At 33.1% G+C, this 25,204-nt stretch overlaps 1 long non-coding RNA gene across 1 annotated transcript; it reads left to right on the forward strand.

Moving 5' to 3' along the window:
- Positions 1–16,104: 16,104 nt before the first annotated feature.
- LOC130638799 (uncharacterized) lies at positions 16,105–22,260 on the forward strand. Its single transcript, XR_008982363.1, has 2 exons — positions 16,105–16,976; positions 17,180–22,260. It is a non-coding gene; the product is annotated as an uncharacterized LOC130638799 (long non-coding RNA).
- Positions 22,261–25,204: the final 2,944 nt, after the last annotated feature.

Raw genomic sequence — 25,204 nt, forward strand, 5'->3', positions numbered from 1 at the left:
GGCAGAATTGTGCCATCCTCAAGGCCTTTTTAATTCTAATAGCTTTTACTTTTATTAGTTTTTGAGAATTTTAGAACTCCATAAGAAACCTTTCATAACTTTTAAATTAAGCCGTTTTTTACAAAAGCCGACCATAAAATCTGGTGGTAAAAAAATTTGAAATCTTTGTGGTAAAAAGTATGTATTAAGGGACAATAACCCTTTTTAGCCGTTCAAACAGATAAATTTTTCCTGAAAGTATTGGCCTTCAGGCATTTAGAGCAAGTTGTTTAATTTATTAATTTGCTGAGTCAGCAGATATACTTATTTATAAATATGCGATAAGGAAGAAAAAAGTAGCTTTCACGAGCTCCAACGTTTTACAACCTCATGATTTTTCATTGACTTTTGTTTTAAAACAAACGTTGGGTTGCTAATATCAAAAGGGTGTACGGAAAACTTTTCTTTTTTAATATTATTCCGCAACCTTTTTAAAGCTGTATGATTTACAAAGCTCGTGGTAAAATTATAAAGAGAAACGAAGATGTATGAGAATTTAGAGCTCTCGGAGTGAGGCGCTATGAAAATCGGAAGTTATTTTTACGTTATGCGCCAACTGTTTTATCTTTATACTCCTTCTTAGATTTGTCGTACAGACACGGTATTTTTTATTTTTTGAACAGCTTCAGATAACTCGTTGTTTTTTTAATTACTGAGAGCTCGTCTTCTTATTTTTTCAGCCATTTTTTCATAAAAACAGTTTTTACATACAAATAACACTTTATTACAATAAAACTTCTCTATTTAAGATACGAAATATAAAAAAAAATTGTCCACTTTCGAAAAAAAAGACTTTCCATCACTTTCTGAACAAAGAAAAAATATGAATGTTGGGCGATAACTAAGGCTAAATATGAAAAAAAAAATCATATTTAGCGCTAGTTATCGCTCTTTTCAGTTTCCACTAAAGAAAAAGTTATCGCTCATTTAGCTTTAAAGACGAATTGTCAAAGCTAAATATTTTTGGTAAAAGATAATAGTAATCTATCTATAAAATCGTGACAAGTGTGGTCTAACACAGAAAAATATGGATTTAAAGTCTGAAAATAATGAATTACAATGAATACCAAAAGAAAACACGTAAATATTCCGTCGCGGGTATTGTTATAGCAGCAGCAGGGTAAATGTTTGAAGAAAAAAAGCGGTTATGATTAAAAATTGAAAAAATATGCTCAAATCTTTAATTTAAACAATAGCTCATTAATCATTCGGTTAATTTTAATAGAAAAAACTTAGCAAAAGTTGAACATGTCCAACTTTTAAAAAAAACTTATAAAACCGAAAAAAGTTGTACATCTTTGCTGTTTACACGGTAAGTTTTTTTATCTTACATTTAAAAGGTCCGTTTAAACTTACCGTGTATTTTAGCCTTTAGACACATCTTAGATTTTTAAAATCTTTTAAAATAGAAATTATATGGTAACAAGAAAAATTTCTAAAAAAAAAAATTCGAATATTTATAGAAAATTTACAAAATCGTTTGTGTTTGAGAAATGGCGCTTTTTTGATCTTACTATCATTTTCAACAGACAATGATTGAGCAGTTCTTTTTAGTGATCAAATAATCCAGAAAGCAATCTTTAGGTATGCTTTTGATCTCTGCATATACTTTCTTAAAAAAGCAAACCATAGCCAAAATATGTTATCAAGGTAAAGAAACTCTCGCTTTGATTAAAAGAAAAAAGTTTTTTATAATCAATAAACTAAACCTAAAGAATTTCGCGACACTGGAAACTTAAGGGAAAGCTGGGAATAACTCAATATTAGAGGAAAAATGCAGTTAGTGAGTTTTTAGGATACTTCAATGAAGTTATGGTTTCTGCTAAATCAATACTAAAAACTGTGCTGAATGGTTAAAGAGATTCTAAAGTTTCAAAACAACCAGAGTCAACCCAAAAGTTCCAGTCAAAAAGCACTCGTTGAAGTGGAGTCGAAATTGTTAGGTAAAATGGAAGATTGGAAGATATTTGATTTACAAATTCCTGTATCTCACAGAATAGACGTACCAACTTACAGAACGTGGCTTGATGAGTTGAGTGCTGTAGAGTTTACAGATTATGATCAGTTCGATAGCCTGTCACATGTAACAACGGTTCAAAATGCGATTGACATAGTAAGAGATGGTTTTATTCCACATCCTATCAACGACTATTCTGTGGTTAGCAAGCATCCTAACCGTGAAAGCCATCCTTTGCATAACAAAGATATCATTTGGGTGTCTCCAACAGAATTAGAAGAGCTGTCTTACACTCGATACGGAAATATTCGATGTTCGGAAACAGCATTAAACCAATACAGCAACTGTAACTTTAATGTTATTGAATTCATAAATTACGTAAGTACGAGGGATGTAAGGATCCTTATTACTGACACAGAATACAACAACCTTGCTTCTTTCCATTTATCTGAAAATGGTCCCATTAAATTTGAAAATGGTGAATGGGAAAAGGCGGGGAGATACATGCACAATGGTGGACAGTCAAAAAATGTAACCGTGGAAATTCTAATGGAGAATATACCAGCATTTGAGGAGTTTTGTTACGTGCTCTGCACATCTCCACAACCAATTATCAGAGACGGTAAGGTTATAGGAAATAGAGCTGTTCCTGATGACGATGTGCTGGGCCATTTATTCTTTTGTTTACTGGCCTTTGAAAATCAACAACGTGAAGGCACTTTACGAAGTAATTTGCGCAACATTAATTACGATGGTTTAATAGAAGAAATAAAGGAATGTACCGCAAAAGCACTTAATAATGATGAGGATCCTGATCCCAATCAAAATACTCATGAAAACATCGACGAAACTGATGCAAATATGAATGCTAACCAATGCTTAAGGAACATTCATTTTAAAGAAACTTTCGAGTTTAAACAATGGCAAGACTATGATCGTGAACAAAAAAAAGAAATCTCAAACCTTTGGCCAACAGAATCGCCTTGCGCGTATACTTGTGTTCAATTAATTTGCCATGGTATTTCTGAAATGAAGAAAAATAACAATAAAATTTTGTTAGACTGTTTACACAGGTAATGGATATATTCTTTAGCTTGTTCAAAAATGATGAACAGAAGAAAGTTGTTGGGAAATCTTTAATTGATTTCGTGAAGACGACAAAGGAATTGCATTAGGACAAAAGAGAAATCGGTAACTATGCGAGTCAAGAGATATCTTTTAATTTAGAATTGCATCGCTAAAATGGAAGCAAAGAGAAACATGATAAACGATACATAATCAACCTTTAGCAACACTGCCAGACATTTTCTTCCATGTTTTTTGTTTTATGCCATCTCTGGTCTTCAAGATTTAACAACTTCGAGTCTTCTGTTATCTTTCGTAGTAACAAGATGTATGCAGAGTTTCTATTGTTAGTCATTCCAAGCATTCTAAAAGTAGTACGTTTTTTCTATGTATATCACAAATCATCACAGTTTTGAAGTTTAAGCCTTAGCCAACGGGACAGGGATATATCCTGAGAAAAATCGAGTAGTAATAGACCCACAGTTTGGACCACTTTAACTTCTAGGGACTGCTTTGTTATGGAAGGGTGTATCCAGGCTACTCCATATATACTATTTTTTTTGTTGTTTCATATATTATCATATATATAATATATTATCATATATTATTTCATATATTCATATATTATACTAAAGTTGCTTGAAATTTTGCGAAATTTAGAAGATTTGAGTGTAGAGTGATTTTTAATGAAAAAAATATATTACTTTACTTCAAATAAATATATGTAGCGTGTTTACTTAAGCGCTTATTTTAGTATGTACAACAGTTCTTTTTCTTACCACCATATAACGTTTAACAAATAAACACTAATAGCCCATGAGCTGGACCATTTTTTCGGCTCAACTCTTAGGAATAAGCCAAACATGGTTTTTTGTTATCCTTAGGGTCTCTACATACCGAAAAGGTATGATAACCTGGGTAAATCGGTAGCTTTTGCAAAAATTCAGAGGGTTCATGAAAAATGACCCTTAAACCCTTATCATGTGCAAATGGAAATTACATCTTAAAGTTAAAAGGCAATAGCAATAATTCTTGTTTTTATACCAGAGAAAAGCATTTGACGAGCCCTGCTTTCAGTGTTAAAAAATAATTTTCTATCATATACAAACGTTTAAACGACATCTCATTTACAGGGATTTTGCCTTTATAATAAACTTCTGATAACTCGACATTTGGCTGGAGATTCTGAAAACAAAAATAACAAAAATATCTTTTAATTTATCTCTTAAACACAGTCTCAGACTGTCACTTGTGACATGATTAACACAATGCAAGCACAAACTGGTGGAGATGTCAAATATTGTTGCTCATTGCAACCGCGCATCGTCAGTAGGAAAATAAGTTATAAATTGCCAAAATATCAGCAGCAGTTTCAACATTTGGTGGGTAAGTTTGTTTTCATGCTTGTTGCTATGGGGATAATGATGGCAAAATCTTACGCATTCTTGTACCCAGACCTCTAAAAGAGCTGTGTGACATGGTATGAGTTTTATGTGTTGTTTTAGCAACAGAATGCTCTCAGTCTTTTAACTAAGTTTCTTAACCTGATTTTAAAAATGCTAAAATTTAGTAAAAGTACTATCCCGCTGCCCCAAGTTCTTTATTGTTCTAACAAACCTAAAAAACCACAGTTTGACAAAGTTCATCATAATTTAACTTCGATTCAAAAGAATGTTCATGATCCTGGAAATCCTAATTATACCGAATTTTTTGTGTTCTTACTTGCCGTATGCTGACATCCGTAAATAGCGTTTATGTTGAAACTTTATGAATAAAAGCCGTATGCGCTAACTACACCATCTCCAATAATATTGCGAGTAATCAGAAAGTGAAAAGAAGAACAGATTAAACATGTGGATATAATATAGTTAGCTCGTATGCCGAAATAATAAAACAACCAATACGTCTGGTGGAATTTGCAGATTGTTGTTTGGACAGACGGTCAACGACGACGTATTTTTGTTTTTCTCTTATACTACGATCGTGTGCTTTGAATAATTGGCAGTTGCCATCCCTGGAAAACCAAAATAGCATCGCCTGTATTTCTGCATTGACAGATGTGTAGGTCGGGTGAAAAGCGTTAAAATGTCCGCAAAACAACTAAAGGGACGGTCTGCAAAGGTCCAGAAAATCGAGAGATTAGGCCATGTTGATGTTAGCATAGATTATCACAGTTTGAAGTGGCGGGTCAAACCAAAGAATCTAATAGCATAGTCAATAATTCTTATCTATTGATAAGAACCCAAGTCCCTTGCAAACATTGACAAGTGAACCATGACAATTCAAAGCGCGTGAGTCTACTATGAAAAGACCGTGAATTATTACTTATAGGAATTATCTTTAAAATTAAGCATTTATTCCTAAAACATTTTTGAACACTTTTGTAGCAAAGATGTAATTCGGTTCTAGATCTTCGCTAAAACGTGACAGCAGCCATATTAATATCCTTCATATTCGTCCTCTTGATAGACTCTAATCTGCCGTTAACCAACTTAATGTAAATGAAAATTACGAAAAGGCCGTTAGCCGACAAACATAAATTCGTATATCACAGACGATATTTTTAATTAGTAAATTATTTTGTTATTTAGATATTTTGCGCGAAAGAATTTTTGCAGTTAGTAAATACGTTAAAAGTTGGCTTCGTTTGCAAAATTAATCGCGTGTGGTGACAAAATGATGTATATATGTTAGAACCTACATTTAAACTACGACCGCCCCCTTAATGTAAAAAGTTTAATCACACGTCCATATCTTGCGCTATCTCGAACATCCAAATTCAATTGAAAAAAAGAAAGTGCAGATGCTAAACAGAAAGTAAAAAAGTCAGGCCACTAAAAGAACTGGAATGAAAGAAAACAAAATATCATCGCTTTAAGAAAATGTACGCCCAGAATCTAAAGAATTAGATTAAAGGAAAATTGGAGGATAAAGTACTCCAAAATACCCTGGGAACAAAATAGTAATACCACGCAGTGAACTTTAAAAAATTATTGTAAGAAGAGCAGTGGATGTAAAAAACGATATTGCTCGGGTCACAGGGGACCCGGGACAGGCGCAGGGTCGAAACAACGATAATTTCGTTACTACGGTGGTACTTGAACAGCCGTAGTAATTGCCCATGCGTGCGACGGATTTAGTTTCAGAATTTTGCGGAATTAAATTTTGTGGTTCGTAAAATTTTTCGCGAAAGGTTATTAGGTAAGTAATTATTTGCGGTACAAACGGTTTTAAAATTTAAGTGCGCGAATCTTACCTTCGAATTTTCTTTCGCTTTAAATACCCCTCCCAAAAAAGTGAACTATTAACTAGACTTAAAGCAAACGAAGTGTATGGTGAACACTTTATTTTTTCCGTAGTTTTAATAAGAAAAGTTTCTTATGTGGTTTTTCAATAAAAGAAGGCGAAATTTTATGAAATTAACAACATTGAGTTTGTAAGTGTCCAATCTCTACAAACAAGTAACGATGAAGAAAAACTACATTTTACAGTTTTTCAACAGGAGAAAACGCAATTTTTAAGGCAGTGTCTTATCACAATCTTTTTATTTTTGATAAATAAGCTGTAGCAGATGAAGTTTCTTAATTTTTGGCTACTTAGTAATGGGTTTTTTATAAACTAATTACTTTCAAAAGAGATTTTACTTTAACCTTGTTCCCAGGGCTTGTTTCACTTTTTTGATTTCTGGGGGCGAGACACCTTGAACGAGGAGACGTTAATTGAATTTTTTCGCCATTAATTTTACCTCTTAAATTTTATATATTTTATGAGATGACGCTTTGGACGAAAAGTCACCAGATTAAACCCTAGTTCAAAAAAAATATGAAAAATTCTTCCCCCTTTTTAAGCCTGAATACAGTTAACATTTTTCATGTCCTCACCAATAATTTTATACCCTTTACATTAATCCTATGGTTAAGAGTTCGCATTTCCGATCAAAAATAGAAGAAAAAACTGGCGTTTAGCTGTCGCATTTCTTACATGTCACGTGACCTACCCGAGTTTTAAAGAGAACGTGCATAAACACGAAGAAATGCGTTTTGTCGTTCATAAAGACGCACATCTACTCATGTTACAAGCTTTAGGAAACACAAAAATACCTTGTAATTAGTTCATTGTTTATTACGCAGCTTGTACCCCGCGACACGAGTACATGTTTTTCCAAGTAAGCAAACTCATTCCCAGGGAATTTTGCTTTCCTTATTAATTTGATAGCGCGCTTTGTAATATCGGCTCAGAGGTCAAGAGACCCTGGGGACGAGGATGCCAGGTGAGATCAAGTAAATAAAAAAAATGTTTAAGTATAGGAACTTGACAGCGCACTTTTAATGAGCGGACAAATTATTTTGTGTTGAGAAAATTTCGTTGCTAGCTGCAAAAAAAAATGATTTCAACTTTTACTTTGGATTGGAACAAATGTGGTTATTAACGAATCCGATTTAAAAAAACAATTTGCACAACCAATCAGATTAGAGAAAATAGTTTACGTTCAATGTGTTAAAACAAATTTTCCGGTCGGTCTCGCTGACGGCTTTCTTACACCTTTCTCGTCGCAACATCTCGGACTACCTGAGACAAAATTCTTAGGGAATAAGTGCGATTTTTTCCGTCGAGTGAATTTTCCCGACATATCCTTCTCCCCGAAAAACAACATTCCACTACTAATGTGCCTAACTAAAGGGACTATTCAACCTCGTCCCCAGGTACGGAGATGTCCCGTGAGAATATTATAGGCGTAGAAAAGACCTAGGGACGAAGTTGGAGACTATTTTGTGGCTATTTTTGTTTTGCCTGACAACCTTCATCCATTGATTATGAGTGCCAATTTTAGATGAATAACTGAATTAAAATAAATTTTGAAGAAAAAAAACCCAGTGTGAATTTTATTCCACTTTGAGCGTTCGTTGTATGCATACCTTGCGATTCTATGGTCTCGAAGGACATCTAGGTTATGGGAGTCTCATATAAGTGAATTTTTATGGGAATTTGGTTGTGCTAAAGATTCATTTTTCTGGAGACTAGGTCTTTTTATGTATATCTATTTTTAAATGAAATTTATTGTACTGCAGAGAATACTCTTCTTCTTAGAGACTAAAACAAATTTTTTTTTAAAAAAAAAAGCAATAAAAAAAATGTTTAATAAGAAGAGCTATGAAATTAACATCATTGTTCAACTTGGCGGCAATTTCTGAACGAGTGGGTTGAAACAAAGTGGCGCTATTAGAAATTGTGACACGAGATAGAAGGAAAAAAAGCCTTGAAAGTTGAAAAAAAGGTAAGTAGCAAAAATTGTGTATTTCGCAAGAAAAAACATTGTCGTAAGGAAAGAAAATAAAATTATGTATAGAAAATTGCTGTGAAAAAACATTTCGTAAACAAAAGGTAAAAAAAATTCTGTAAAAAAATATTTGTCAAGAAAATTAATATTTCTTTTTTTTTATTCCTTTAAAAGTTATGTTTGGAAAGTTAAAAAAATAATTTTAGCTGGAACTATAATATTCGCGATATATATATATATATTTTTTTTTTTAAAAAAAAAGTCTTTTCCTGAACTTAGCAAGTAATATTCCGTGAGACGGAAATGTTTTGAAGTAATGCCCTAAGGGAAATGAAATTTTCAAATCACAGTAATAAAAAAGTATTAATTTTAATTAACTTGTATTATAATCCCTCTAGGTAGTAAAAGTGTATGATTTGATCACCTACAGAGAATTACAATACAAAAAGAATAAACTGGATGACGAGAAGATATAAAAAGTTACGATTTTTGCGTTAGACGACTAACAATCGCTGAAATAATTGGTAAAAATTAAAATGTGGAAAATACGATGTTATTTAAAAACATGGTTAAATTAATAAGGTAAGAACTAAAATCAAACAATTTTTCAATTTTTTTACAAATGAAAAATTTTTTTTGTGATGGTCTTTCATAGAGACTAAAAAAATTAAAAAAAATGGAATTTCGTGATAAAGTTATTTCCTGCACATATTCCAAATAACATGATAGCACGTTAGTTGTTTTTTAGCTCAAAAATTTTAATTTCAGATTTATAAACAGTACAATAAATCAGACGAACAACCCACTGCAACATTTCGATGTCATACTTTAGTAAGGACGCACTTACCCTTTTTTTTCTTATTTATTTATGTGTTTATTTATTTGTTTGTTTGTGAATCTTAGGTCATAGTTTTAAAAACTCCCCAGGGCTCTTTTCTCTTTCTGATAATATTGCGAGGCAAAATAGAAGAAATATCAAATAGCCCTAGGTACGAGGTTGATTTACAAGGCATTTTGTTCAATAAAAAGCACTTTGATGCCATGATAATATTAACGTACTATCTTAGACTCGCTGATTTAATGCATGACTGGTTCTCTCGATTGTTTTTGCCAAGTTGTATTAACACCCACATTCGATTTTTTAACTCAAAAAGTTCTCCTCTTTAAATTTCCTGTTAAAAATGTTAAGTTCTTTATGATAAAGAATGTTCTAGTTATTCGGTGATTCTAAAAAGAAATGACTCGCTTTTGTTATACAATACTTAACAAAAATTTAATAATAATTGTTTGGTTGATTGGATTAATTTTTTTCTTGCTTGGTTTTTAAGTTGGTTTGTTAGTTGGTTTATTTTCCTTTGTGGGTTGGTCGGTTGGTTAGTTAGATTTTTTTGGTTACGCTTGGTTGGTTAGTAAGACGGTTGTTGGTTGTTTTAATTTTTTCAAGGTTTTTCATTGGTTGGTTAGTTGATTTAATTTTTTAGTTAGTTATTGGCAATAACTAACTAACCAATTTAGTTGGTTGGTTTTTGGTTGGCTTGTTGATTTCATTTTTTTGTTAGTTGCTTGGTTGGTCGATTGGTTGGTAAGTTAGTTGATTAGTTTTCTGGTTTCTCCTTTTAGGTTGATTGGTTGATTTAATTTATTTGTAGTGAGGTGGTTGGTTTTATTTTTTGTTTGGTTTTTGGTAGCTTGGTTGGTAAGGTTGTTGATTGCCGTAATTTTTTCGGGTTAGTTGCTTGGTTCGTTGTTAGTTGATTGGTTTTGTTTGTTTTTGCTTCTAGGTTGTATGGTTCTTAAGTGGTTGATTAGATGGTAAGCTGGTTGGAAAGTAAGTTGGTTGGTTGATTGGTTAGTTTGTTGATTTCTTAGTAAGTTGGTTAGTTTGTTGGTAAGTTATTTGTTTGTTTTTCGGTTAGTTGAATGGTTTAATTTTTTCGGTGGTTGGTTGGTTGAAGTTGTTGTTTGCTTTCTTGTTTGTTTGTTTTTTGTTTGTCTGTTGGTTTATTGGTTTGTTTGTTGGTTTGTTTGCTTGTCTTTGTTTTTTGGTTTGTTTTTGTTTGTTTGTTTTCTCATGTTTTATCTTGTTGTTATTGCTTTTTTGATTTGTTAGTTAAATGATTGGATTGTTTATTTGTTTGCTTGCTTTTTATGTCCGTTTGATTACTTCGTGAGTTTGTTTCTTTGCTTTAGGTTGATTTTTTTTGTTTTATATCTTCTTTTTTGCCATATATTACGAATTTTCTATTTTTTTCTCGTATATTTCTTACTTCAATGCTTTCTTTCTTTTTTTCTTAATTATTTCGAGTAAGGATGCATGCCAAGCACCAATTATGTTTAGATCATTTGAGAAGGAACATTGTTGTTGATACAAGAAACAAGAAGGAGGATGAATAGTAAAACACATTGTCCGGTGAAGATGAAAAAGAAGAGAGGAAGTAGAAGAAAGAAGAAACATCGTGAAAAGAAGATTGATGGTGACAAAACAAAACCAGAAGAAGGATGAATGGTCTAACCATTGGCCAGTGAAGATAAAAAGAAAGCAAAAAGAAAGAACCTGTTTATCAAGTACAATTTTTTTCTCCTTTGTTTCTGTTTCGCGCTTAAGGTAAGTTTCTAAGTAAGTAGGCAGGTAGGCAGGATTGCGCGCTTAAGGTAGGGAGGTCTCTAAGTAAGTAGGCAGGTAGGCAGGTTTAGGTAAGGGACGCGTCTTTCATTTTATATTCTATCTCTACTGCTTACTTTTCACGATAAGTTAGGTGGTCTCAAAAGATAAGCAGTTAAGCAGTCAGGTCTGTTTATTTATTTATATGTTTATTTGTTTATACTTTATGCCTGTGTCATAAAATGATCTTGCCATAAACATCGTTTTGCTATTCCTAATACATGTAACGTGCACGTGTTTTAAGTGTTGTTTTGAAATCATACTTAGTCTTAAGTTTACCCCACAAACGAAGGTAGTCCGAATAAGCTGCTTTTTTATTTATTGAAAAGATAAATTTATATTAACAAAAAAATTTTTATCCAAAAAAAATAATATCAAGATGTGTTATTTAAAAAGCTTACTCGGACTTTTGGCAACTGACAGCAACCTTCGGACGCCCAAGTTTGTTTCAAAAACATGTTTTTTGAAGCAAACTTATTTTTTGTTTTATTCACACACACCAAATGTCAGTTGTCAACACATTTAGTGTACTGGTAAGTCATACATTTTTCTACATCAAGAAAGAAGAAAGAAGATAAAGAAAGGACGGATGGACGAAAGGAAAAAAGAAGAGAAAGAAAAAAAGGACAGAAAGAAGTCAAAGAAAGCGAAGAAGGAAAAAAAGAGAAGAAAGGAAGAAAAAAAAGAAACAAAGACGATTGATTACATACTTGACATTCACAGAATTACTTTGTGGTTAACAGAAGAAATAATGTATTTACTTCCCGACATGCATTGATCACCCCGGAATGTTCACTTAAAAAAACGCAATAACAAATGCACAATATAACGCTGCCTTGCCTTCGGACCCAAAACATGTCAATCTATCAATTAAAGAAACTAAAGCGCATGAATATATGCTTTAATGCTGCCCTGACAAAACAAGTAAATATATAAACCACTTCAATATTTATCTGAAGGCGGTCCCGACTGGAGACCTAAAACAAGTAAATATATTTGAAGGCTGTCCCTACTTGGGACCTAAACAGATAAATATACATTTGAAGGCTGTCCCGACTTGGGACTTAGAAACAAGTAAATATATATTTCAAGGCTGTCCCGACTTAGGACTTAGAAAACAAGTAAATATATATTTAAAGGCTGTCCTTACTTAGGACTTACAAAACAAGTAAATATGTATTTGAAGGCTGTCCCTACATGGGACCTAAAACACATAAATATACATTTGAAGGTTGGCCCGTGTTGGGACCTAAAACACATAAATACACATTTGAAGGTTGTTCCGACTTAGAACCTAAAACGCATAAATACATATTTGAAGGCTGTCCCTACTTGGGAAATAAAACACATACACATATATTAGAAGGCTGTCCCTAGTTGGGACCTAAAACACATAAATATACATTTAAAAGTTGCCCTGCGTTGGGACCTATAACGCATAAATATATATTTAAAGGCCGTCCCTACTTGGGACCTAAAATGCATAAATACACATTTGAAGGCTGTCCCGACTTGGGACCTAAATCAAGTAAATATGTATGTGAAAGCTATCCTGACTAGATACCTAAAAACACAAGTATACATTTAAGGGCTGTCCTGTCTTGGGACCTATAACTCATGCATATATATACTTGAAGGCTGTCCAGACTTTGGACCTAAAACAAGTAAATATATATTTAAAGGCCGTCCCTACTTGGGACCTAAAACACATAAACATACATTTGAAGGCTGTCCCTATTGGCACCTAAAACACATAAATACACATTTGAAAGCTGTTCCGACTTAGAACCTAAAACGCATAAATACATATTGGAAGGCTGTCCCTACTTGGGACCTAAAACACATAAACATACATTTGAAGGCTGTCCCGACTTAGGACTTAGAAAACAAGCAAATATATATTTGAGGGCTGTCCCTGTTGGGGACCTAAAACACATAAATATAAATTTGAAGGCTGTCCCGACTTGGGACCTGAAACAAGTAAATATGTATGTGAAGGCTATCCTGACTAGATATCTAAAAACACAGGTATACATTTGAGGGCTCTCCTGTCTTGGGACCTATAACTCATGCATATATATATTTGAAGGCTGTCCCGACTTTGGACCTAAAACAAGTAAATATATATTTAAAGGCCGTCCCTACTTGGGACCTAAAACACATAAACATACATTTAAAGGCTGTCCCGACTTAGGACAAAAAACAAGTAAATATATATTTGAAGGCTGTCCCGACTTGGGACTTAGAAAACAAGTAAATACAAAATTGAAGGCTGTCCCTACTTGGGACCTAAAACACATAAATATACATTTGAAGGCTGTCCCGACTTGGGACTTAGAAAACAAGTAAATATATATTTGAAGGCTGTCCCTGGTGGGGACCTAAAACACATAAATATACATATGAAGGTTGCCTTGTGTTGGGACCTATAATGCATAAATATATATTTAAAGGCCGTCCCTAATTGGGACCTAAAATACATAAATACACATTTGAAGGCTGTCCCGACTTGGGACTTAAAAAACAAGTAAATATATATTTGAAGGCTGTCCCTGGTGGGGACCTAAAACACATAAATATAGATTTGAAGGCTGTCCTGACTTGTGACCTGAAACAAGTAAATATGTATGTGAAGGCTATCCTGACTAGATATCTAAAAACACAAGTATACATTTGAGGGCTATCCTGTCTTGGGACCTAAAACATGTAAACATAGTTTGAAAGCTGTCCCTATTTGGGACCTAAAACATGTAAACATATATTTGAAGGCTGTCCCTAGTTGGGACCTAAAACACATAAATATACATTTAAAGGTTGTCCCGTGTTGGTACCTATAACGCATAAATATATATTTAAAGTCCATCCCTACTTGGGACCTAAAACACATAAACATACATTTAAAGGCCGTCCCTACTTGGGACCTAAAACACATAAACATACATTTGAAGGCTGTCCCTAGTTGGAACCTAAAACACATAAATATACATTTGAAGGCTGTCCAAACTTTGGACCTAAAACACGTAAATATACATTTGAAAGCTGTTCCAACTGGGAACCTAAAACACATAAATATACATTTGAAGGCTGTCCCGACCTGGAACCTAAAACAAGTAAATATATATTTAAAGGCCGTCCCTACTTGGGACCTAAAACACATAAATATACATATGAAGGTTGCCTTGTGTTGGGACCTATAATGCATAAATATATATTTAAAGGCCGTCCCTAATTGGGACCTAAAATACATAAATACACATTTGAAGGCTGTCCCGACTTGGGACTTAGAAAACAAGTAAATATATATTTGAAGGCTGTCCCTGGTGGGGACCTAAAACACATAAATATAGATTTGAAGGCTGTCCTGACTTGTGACCTGAAACAAGTAAATATGTATGTGAAGGCTATCCTGACTAGATATCTAAAAACACAAGAATACATTTGAGGGATATCCTGTCTTGGGACCTAAAACATGTAAACATAGTTTGAAGGCTGTCCCTAGTTGGGACCTAAAACACATAAATATACATTTAAACGTTGTCCCGTGTTGGTACCTATAACGCATAAATATATATTTAACGTCCATCCCTACTTGGGACCTAAAACACATAAATATACATCTGAAGGTTGTCCAGCTTGGAACCTAAAGCACATAAATATACATTTGAAGGCTGTCCCGACTTGGAACCTAAAACACGTAAATATACATTTGAAGGCTGTCCAAACTTTGGACCTAAAACACGTAAATATACATTTAAAAGCTGTTCCAACTGGGAACCTAAAACACATAAATATACATTTGAAGGCTGTCCCGACCTGGAACCTAAAACAAGTAAATATATATTTAAAGGCCGTCCCTACTTGGGACCTAAAACACATAAACATACATTTGAAGGCTGTCCCTAGTTGGAACCTAAAACACATAAATATACATTTGAAGGCTGTTCCAACTTGGAACCTAAAACACATAAATATGCATTTGAACGCTGTCCCGACTTGGAACCTAAAGCACATAAATATACATTTGAACGCTGTCCCGACTTGGAACCTAAAGCACATAAATATACATTTGAAAGCTGTTCCAACTGGGAACCTAAAACACATAAATATACATTTGAAGGCTGTCCCGACCTGGAACCTAAAACAAGTAAATATATATTTAAAGGCCGTCCCTACTTGGGACCTAAAACACATAAACATACATTTGAAGGCTGTCCCTAGTTGGAACGTAAAACACATAAATATACATTTGAAGGCTGTTCCAACTTGGAACCTAAAACACCTAAATATGCATTTGAACGCTGTTCCGACTTGGAACCTAAAACACCTAAATATGCATTTGAACGCTGTCCCGACTTGGAACCTAAAGCACATAAATATACATTTGAACGCTGTTCCGACTTGGAACCTAAAACACATAAATATACATTTGAAGGCTGTTCCGACTTGGAACTTAGAAAACAAGTAAATATATTTTTTAAGGTTGTTCTAATTTCTGACCTTAAACACATAAACATACATTTGAAGGCTGTCCCTTTTTGGTACTTAAAAAACAAGTAATTATATTTTTGAAGGTTGTTCTAATTTCTGACCTTAAACACATAAACATACATTTGAAGGCTGTCCTTTTTTGGTACTTAAAAAACAAGTAAATATATTTTTGAAGGTTGTTCCAACTTCGGACCTTAAACGCATAAATATATATTTGAAGGCTGTCCTTACTTGGGACCTAAAACAAGAAGTGCGACAAGGTTTTATTAGGTTTAAAGTTATCATGCAATGAAAAGTTTATGGTTTGTTTGTAAAAGAGAATTTGACAAAAGTAGTTGTTCTGGTATTACTATATGGTGGAAAGATTTTAATTTATGGTTTATTCTATGAGATGAATGGCAATATTTAAGGTACCATACATTTATATTACAAACCACAACCCAAGAGCTGAAAAAAAATGTAGTCGATAATAACCGTTTTTCAATTGGATTTTGTGTAACGCATTGGCTTTGGGTTGTGGTATTTTCATTCTATTGAGAGGTTTTGCGTGCGCTTATATGTTTGTTTACTTATAATTATATTGATTAACTTATGCGGCGTTTAAATAAATAGAGTGGGTGGGGGGTCGGGAGAACCCGGGGTGGGGGGACAGGAGTCAAAGTGCGTTTATTTAATTTATAAATTATTATTGTTATTATTATTGTGTATGCGCGGAAGGTTTTCGTTGTTTTTATTCTTTTGTATTATATATTATAGAAATTCCGTACAGTGTTGATAAACACTACGGAATTTCAAGCCCCTAAACTTAAGACATAGTTAATTTCAAAACAACACAACAGCGGCGGCGGGTTTTCTCAAGATTTTTTTTACCAAGAAGCAGATGGCATCTGAAATACCAAAGTTTGTCCAGCATAAAAGAAGATTTAGTGGTAAGTCAAACGTTGATTTTCTCAAACTTAATCTTAGTTACAACTTACATTTTTAATTATAGACTGTTGATCCTATCAATAACAATATTGCGGAATAGAATGTAATTATAAACCATAAATTTGACATAGAAAAGTCGACAGAGTAGAAGAGCATGTGTATTTATGATAACGATTTGGTTGGTATGAGGACTGGCGAAAATGGATCAGATTTGACCAACAAATGGCAGCAATTTTGTGACCAAAAGACGCAGATTTTTTCAAACAAATTGGTACGTATGAAAGGTACGTATGCTTGTAACTACTAAAACATCAAGTGTAAAATTCTTTGCTCTAATTTTCCGTGTTGCTTTTGTCGGTCTCGGTATTTATCATTCAATGAGTGTGCATTTAAAATACAAATTGGACAGAGGTTTCGTATGTATATGGTGGATTTGTGTTAGAAGTTTCCATGAGTGGTACGTGTATTGTGAATGCCTTCTAAAGAAGAATTCTAGTTTAGAAGAATGGCAGCAATTTTTGGATCAAAATTGTTTTCAAAAAGAACGGTACGTATAAGAAGTAAGTATGCTTGCAACGAAATTAATTCAAAATTCTTTACTTTTTAATTTCTTCTAGTCTCTGTACTTTTCAAAAAAATGAAACTGATGTGTCAATATGAAACAGCTTTGTACACACAATGCATAATTGTAGTTAGTATTTGGTATTAATACGTCAAGTAGAAGGGCGAATTACATGCATAGAAACTTTCAAGTATTTTTTAGGGTGATCTTCAAAAAAGATAAGATAAAAACAAAGATCTGAGTGAAATGCAATAACCACCAAGGAATCTTGTAATATGAGGAAGTTTCGGCCGTATACAGCGTCAAATACAGTTAACTGATGAACACCAATACCTACAAACTTAATTAATCATGTGAGAATCCTTGAAAAGACTTGCACATCTTTCCAAACCTTTAAGACTTCATTTCAATTGAAATGCAATAATCACACACTAGAAACAATTACCACAAATGGTACAAAAACATACGCAGTCTTTTTTTTTAACAAATTACAAAACTTTAAGACTTCAAATTGTAGTAAAGTGCAATAATTATGACACTAAAAGAAAATATTGCCATCAATGCTGCAAAAAACATACACAGTCTTTTCTTAACAAAATACAAACATGACTTCAATTTTAGTCAAATGCAATAATTTTTACATACATAAAATTCTAACCAACCCACAAATCAAATACAATACTGATCATACAAAAATAGAATGTACCCTAACCAGCATTGCAATGACCTACACAATTTTTTTTCGTCAGACCACAGTCCTAACAATATGCAAATATTTACAACTGTAACTTAAGTAAAATGTTAAAGTGGTCACAGTGTATTGTAAGTAATCCTAAAATACATACACAGCTTGTTCATTACACCACATGCTATAACAAATTACAAATAGAAATTTTGTAAACCAATCTTGAAAGACTTTCTTTTCATATCACTGCATCCCACAATAAATTACGACCAGTTAGGTCTGTATTGAAATGCAATAACTATCACATGAAAAGAATATGTTAACCAATCACACAGTTTTTTCATATCACTGCATACCACAAGAAATTACAAACAGTTAGGTCTTTAGTTGTATTGAAATGCTTAACTATCACATGAAAAGAATATGTTAACCAATCACACAGTTTTTTCACATCACTGCATACCACAATAAATTACAAACAGTTGAAATGCAATAACTATCACATGAAAAGAATATAGTAACAACAAATTACAAACCTTTAATTGAAATAGAACGAATAGCCGTCACACGAAAAGAATATTCTAACCAAACGTGGAAATACATGCACAGTTTGGTCGCAACAATGTTTACTACAACAAAGTACGGACCTAACAGACTTGAATTTAAGTGAAATTATTATTAGCCGAAAAGACTATTCTAACCAATTTTAAAAACACTTACACTTAGTTTGTTAGTAACACTGCATAGCATACAAGTTACAAACTTTTAAGAACTTAATTAAGGTAAAACAAATAGCCGTCACATGAAACGAATGTTCTGTACAAACATGATAAGACTTACACAGTTCGTCCAAAATAAGTAATAAATTTTAATACCTTATTTCATATGAATGCAACAATGATCCATCAGAATTATTGTGGTAATCAATACTGCAAATATATAAACGTTCGTAGCCCTTCATGCTATTAACAAACCAAAACTTTCCTCAATACATCAAACATTTACTAGCTGCTACACTACAAAGCAACAAAGATTTAATTAAACCTTGAATGTCTAAGACTTGGTGTTCTAGGAAACAAGATTCTACTTTATGTACTGAGCTTTTCTTTCTCATAGTTCTTACAAAATGATGTAATATACAAAATTTGCGTTCGCACAAACAACCTAATGTATCAGGCTCTTCAAGTTTCTACAAATTGACCTCTGCTCGAAAGAGGAGTGGGTTAAACTGAGAATATACATACTCACAACAATGCTGTGAAACTTATCACATTACAGTTGCCTGGTATCTCTTTTTTTCTCACTGAATATCACATTATTCATTATTTTTCTGAATTTTCTTTTTCCATTGTTGTTTCTTTATTTCCTTTTCTATATTTTCATGTTAATACCATACTTCACCATTATATCTATTACTTCCATTATCCATGTTCCCTGTTCGTCATTCAAGTTCTCCTTCATTATTTCCTGTATCAATCTCTTTCCATCTGATGTTACTATTTGCTGCAACAGCATAAATCTCCTTTCTTCAATCCTCTGTTGCATTGTCCAGTAGCAAGCCTCAATTAGTATACGTGGTGTCCTTCTCGCAAATTACGTGAATATACCCAAACCTCCTTGAGATGACATAGCATATTCTAATTAAAGCGGATGTCTCTGAACACTAAATACTTACGCTTTACCCCAAGACTGCCCCCCCCCCCCCCCCTCCCCAAAAAAAGAACACCACAAAAACAACCTACATTATGCAGCCAACACAATAAAAAACTAAAATCAGGACATTCCATAAAAATATCTACACTATAAACGCCCCAAAAACAGAAACTGCATGAAAGCCCCGACACTCTATAAAATATGTGACAATCAACCACTCCAAAGAACTCCTACCTACACTCCATACTCAATAAAAATCTTAAAACTCTATGAAAACCACAACACAATCACAATAAAAACCCAACACTCCATAACAACTCCGACACTCCATAACAACCCAACACTCGCCATAACTCTCCATAACAACCCCATCTTTTCCGAACAACCCCGACTTTCCACAACATTCCCAACTTTTTATAACAACTCTAACTCTCTATAACAACTCCAACTCTCTATAAAAACTCCAACTCTCTATAACAACTCCAACTCTATATAACAACCCTAACTCTCCATAACAACTCTACTTAACAACTCCAACTCTACTCTATAACAACTCCAACTCTCCATAACAACTCCAACTCTACAACAACTCCAACTCTCTATAACAACTCCAACTCTCTATAACAACTCCAACTCTCTATATAAACTCCAACTCTCTATAACAACTCCAACTCTCTATAGCAACTCCAACTCTACTCTATAGCAACTCCAACTTTCTATGACAACTCCAACTCTTCATAACAACTCTAACGCTCCATAACAACCATAACACTCCCTAACAACCATAACACTCCCTAACAACCCAGACAGCCTATAACAACTTCGACACGCTATAAAAACTTCTAGCAATTTCACTAACACCACTGCAACACACTATCAAGACGGTTGCACATCTCTGAAACAAATTTTACTTCTTTCTCCATTATTTTACTTCGTTTTCTGTTATTTTACTGCTTTCCCCATTATTTGACTTCGTTCTCCATTATTTTAATTCGTTCTCCATTACTTCACTTCCTTCTCCGTCATTTTACTTCTTTCTCCATTATTTTCCTTCGTTCTCCGTTATTTTAATTTGTTTTCCATTATTTTAATTCGTTCTCAGTTATTTTAATTCGTTCTCCGTTATTTTAATTCGTTCTCCGTTATTTTTATTCGTTCTCCGTTATTTTAACATCGCTCTCCGTTATTTTAACATCGTTCTCCGTTATTTTAACATCGCTCTCCATTATTTTAATTCGTTCTCCATTACTTCACTTCCTTTTCCGTCATTTTACTTCTTTTTCAATTATTTTAATTCGTTCTCCATTATTTTAATTCTTTCTCCGTTATTTTAACATCGCTCTCCGTTATTTTAATTCGTTCTCCGCTATTTTAATTCGTTCTCCGTTATTTTAATTCGTTCTCCATTATTTTAACATCGCTCTCCGTTATTTTAATTCGTTCTCCGCTATTTTAATTTGTTCTCCGTTATTTTAATTCGTTCTCCATTATTATAACATCGCTCTGCGTTATCTTAATTTGTTTTCCGTCCCTTTTCCATTTCTTTAATCCGTTCTTCATCATTCTACTTCGTTCTTTATTTTTTTAATTCTTTTCCCATTATTTTACTCCATCATTTTGATTCGTTCTTCATCATTCTACTTCTTTCTCCCTTATGTTACTTCTTTCTCCATTATTTTCCTTCGTTTTCCATTATTTTAATTCGTTCTCCGTTATTTCAATTCGTTCTCCGTTATTTCAATTCGTTCTCCGTTATTTTAATTCTTTCTCTCTTATTTTACTTCTTTCTCCGTTATTATACTTCCTATAAATTATTTTATTTTGTTATACATTATTTTAATTCTTTCCCCATTATTTTAATTCGTTTTCCATTATTTAATTCGATCTCAATTATTTTACTTCCTTCTCTATTATTTTAATTCGTTCTCCATTATAATAATTCTTTCTCCATTATTTTACTTCGCTCTCCATTATTTCACCTCTTTCTCCATTATTTTGATTTGTTTTCCGTTATTTTACTTCGTTCTCCATTATTTTACTTCGTTCTCCATTATTTTACTTCTTTCTCTCTTATTTTACTTCTTTCTCCATTATTTTACTTCGTTCTCCATTATTTTACTTCTTTCTCCATTATTTTACTTCGTTCTCTATTATTTTAATTCGTTCTCCATTATAATAATTCGTTCTCCATTATTTTACTTCGTTTTCCAATTATTTAATTCGATCTCCATTATTTTACTTCTTTCTCTATTATTTTAATTCGTTCTCCATTATAATAATTCGTTCTCCATTATTTTACTTCGTTCTCCATTATTTTACTTCGCTCTCCATTATTTCACCTCCTTCTCCATTATTTTGATTTGTTTTCCGTTATTTTACTTCGTTCTCCATTATTTTGATTTTCCATTATTTTACTTCGTTCTCCATTATTTTGATTTGTTTTCCGTTATTTTACTTCGTTCTCCATTATTTTGATTTGTTTTCCATTATTTGGATTTGTTTTCCATTATTTTATATAGATCTCCATCATTTTAATTCGATGTCCATTATTTCACTTCGTTCTCCATTATTTTACTTCGCTCTCCATTATTTCACCTCCTTCTCCATTATTTTGATTTGTTTTCCGTTATTTTACTTTGTTCTCCATTATTTTGATTTGTTTTCCATTATTTGGATTTGTTTTCCATTATTTTATATAGATCTCCATCATTTTAATTCGATGTCCATTATTTTACTTCGTTCTCCATTATTTTACTTCGCTCTCCATTATTTCACCTCCTTCTCCATTATTTTGATTTGTTTTCCGTTATTTTACTTCGTTCTCCATTATTTTGATTTGTTTTCCATTATTTGGATTTGTTTTCCATTATTTTATATAGATCTCCATCATTTTAATTCGATGTCCATTATTTTACTTCGTTCTCCATTATTTTACTTCGCTCTCCATTATTTCACCTCCTTCTCCATTATTTTGATTTGTTTTCCATTATTTTACTTCGTTCTCCATTATTTTGATTTTCCATTATTTTACTTCGTTCTCCATTATTTTGATTTGTTTTCCATTATTTGGATTTGTTTTCCATTATTTTATATAGATCTCCATCATTTTACTTCGCTCTCCATTATTTCACCTCCTTCTCCATTATTTTGATTTGTTTTCCATTATTTTACTTCGTTCTCCATTATTTTGATTTTCCATTATTTTACTTCGTTCTCCATTATTTTGATTTGTTTTCCATTATTTGGATTTGTTTTCCATTATTTTATATAGATCTCCATCATTTTAATTCGATCTCCATTATTTTACTTCGTTCTCCATTATTTTGATTTGTTTTCCATTATTTGGATTTGTTTTCCATTAATTTATATGGATCTCTATCTTTTTACTTCTCTGTCTATTATTTTACGTTCTTCTTTTTACTTACTTTGGTGTTTGGTATTATTGTTATTCGTGTCGTTCGTTGGGAATATTGTCTGTCTTGTTTTGTGTGAGGGTGGGATTGAGCAACTGTAAGTAACGTGTTTGTTTTGTTTGTGTCGTGTAAGTGTTGTCGCAGGGTGACAAAACATAAATGTTACATCAGTCTAATATTTTAGCGTACGCTTGAAAATTCAGATTTTGAAGAAAATTGTAAGTAACAAAAAATCTTTAGGAACTGATTGTTTTTTGTTGTTGCTCGGGTGGCGAACTGCAAAATCCGATGACTGGCCTTCTCGTGGCGCAGTTTGTTAAGCAAAGTCAATTTCTATTTGTGGTATTTTTTTATTATTCTTCTTGTCTTATAATTACGTTTAGATATTATTGTCATTGACTTTGTAAACCAACAGTCACGGTAATACGCTACTTAACCCTATTTATACAGGGATCTTTTCGTATTTATGTCCTGGAGGAGGATAGAGTGACTTAACCCCTTCTCTTTTGCTCTGTTGGTTTTGTTTCTAATGTTCACAATTTTTGCTATGACGTCAAACAAGTGTTACGAAATACAGAAGAATTTTTCCTTGACGACCTTCTGCAACAAGTTTGCCATGGGTGTTTCCTCAAAAAGTTGCCAATTAGAAAGTTTTTAAAATTATCAAAGATTTGCTTTGCTGAAGTTGGATTTTAGGATTTATAATGAAAAGTGGTTTGGTGATTGGGTTAATACACGCATCTTGCATGTCAAAATTGTCTAAATTAGGCTGAATCATACATATTTCCCGTATTGGGATTTTGTGCCTGTCGAAGTAGTTAAAATACTTCGCAGGGCCCAACATACATCTGATTGGGGGAAGGCATTTAGAACACACAGATTACTGCTCTTATTAAATAGACTAGTCATTAAGCATTAGAAAAACAGGCTATCCCGTCGGCAAAGTATTTACTCTTCAGATTACCCGAAAGGAAACTATTTTTAATAAACAGAATATGAACATTATTTATAGTGCCTAGTCGTTAACCGGTGGATTCTCCACCGGCTCATCAATCAGAACAGAATAACGTAACACTTTGCATGGTTAATGAATAAAGCTGCATGCAGCCGTTCACACAAAATACGTATCATTAACCCACAAAAAAATCTATTCCTGTTATAACATTTACATATTTTCTCAACGATCAGCTGTTCTGGGTCTTCTAAAGAGCTGTCTAAAACATAGAAGCTAAAACCCTGAATTTAAGGACCAATAAATAAACCTGATTATTTTAACTGAAAATATAAATAAAAATAGATACTCTTCATACTCGTCATTCTCACTTTACTTTTACGTTATAACAGGCTCAAAACCTTCACGGAGCATTCTCTAAGCAACAACAATACAAAAGCCTAAAACATTAAACCTCAGCTAACATTTTGTGTTGCCTATATAAACGCACGCTTAAGCTTCATCTTTCCTACAAAATGCTGCTTATAAGTAGAAAGAGCGTGTAAACTTAAATCATGCGCAATAGCATATACGCATTTAATCCGGTCTACGCTAAACAATTTTTGCGACGATTTTTTTATGAAATACTGCGATTAATTGAAAGCTTTTGGATAAATCACTTATGCACCCGTATTTTAGACTTTGTATTTCCCGTGTCCGTAAATAGAATACGGCTATTAATAACATAGACTATTTTATCGGGGAAAAACTGAGGTAAATGTTTGCCAAGAAAAAAGGTAGTCGAGGGAAAGTCCCTAGTGCATAGAATTAGTCGCTTACCCCGACTAATAATTGCTATTATGATTCCAGAATACAGCTATTAATAATATGAACTCTTCTACCGGGGAAAAAACTAAGGTAAATTTGTGACAGGAAATATAAGTGGTCGAGGTAAATTTTAGTCAATATTGCATAGAATTACTCGCTTCCCCCGACTAATAATTGCTATTGTGATGTCATCCTCTTCGTCGCTGTTTTATTCATTTTATCGTTCCCGCTTCTGTAATCATCAAAGTTCATTAGTTAATATAAAAACTTTTTGATTTGCTGAAACAAAATTGTGACATTTCACAGAAAAATAGACAGGTAGAAAAGTTTCGGTGGATTTTTTTCGGCTTAAAGTTAGTCAGGAAAAATTATAGTCACTGAACCTCAAATTTGTCACATTTCTCTCTCTGCGATGAGGTTAGCCAACCGATAAAACCTCTTCGACGTTGAACATCAGGTTGAGCGCTTACGTACTGTTAAGATGTGCTGCGCAAGTAGGTGGAGCGCTGTAGTACATATATACGGTACGTCCAGTGAAGTGATTCAGATCTAATATATATGTAAATGTTTCCCACAACTTTACCGGAAATAAAAACATAGGTTACAATCTGTTGTTACCCCGTCATAACCCCGTTAAAAACAGTCAAACAGCTTTTGTTATTTTGCAGAATTTGCGGAAGTTAAAAAATTAACCGTGTGTAGAACTTGTTACAGGT

The sequence above is a fragment of the Hydractinia symbiolongicarpus genome, chromosome 1 (genome assembly GCF_029227915.1).
Source record: "Hydractinia symbiolongicarpus strain clone_291-10 chromosome 1, HSymV2.1, whole genome shotgun sequence".
Taxonomy (NCBI): Eukaryota; Metazoa; Cnidaria; class Hydrozoa; order Anthoathecata; family Hydractiniidae; genus Hydractinia; species Hydractinia symbiolongicarpus.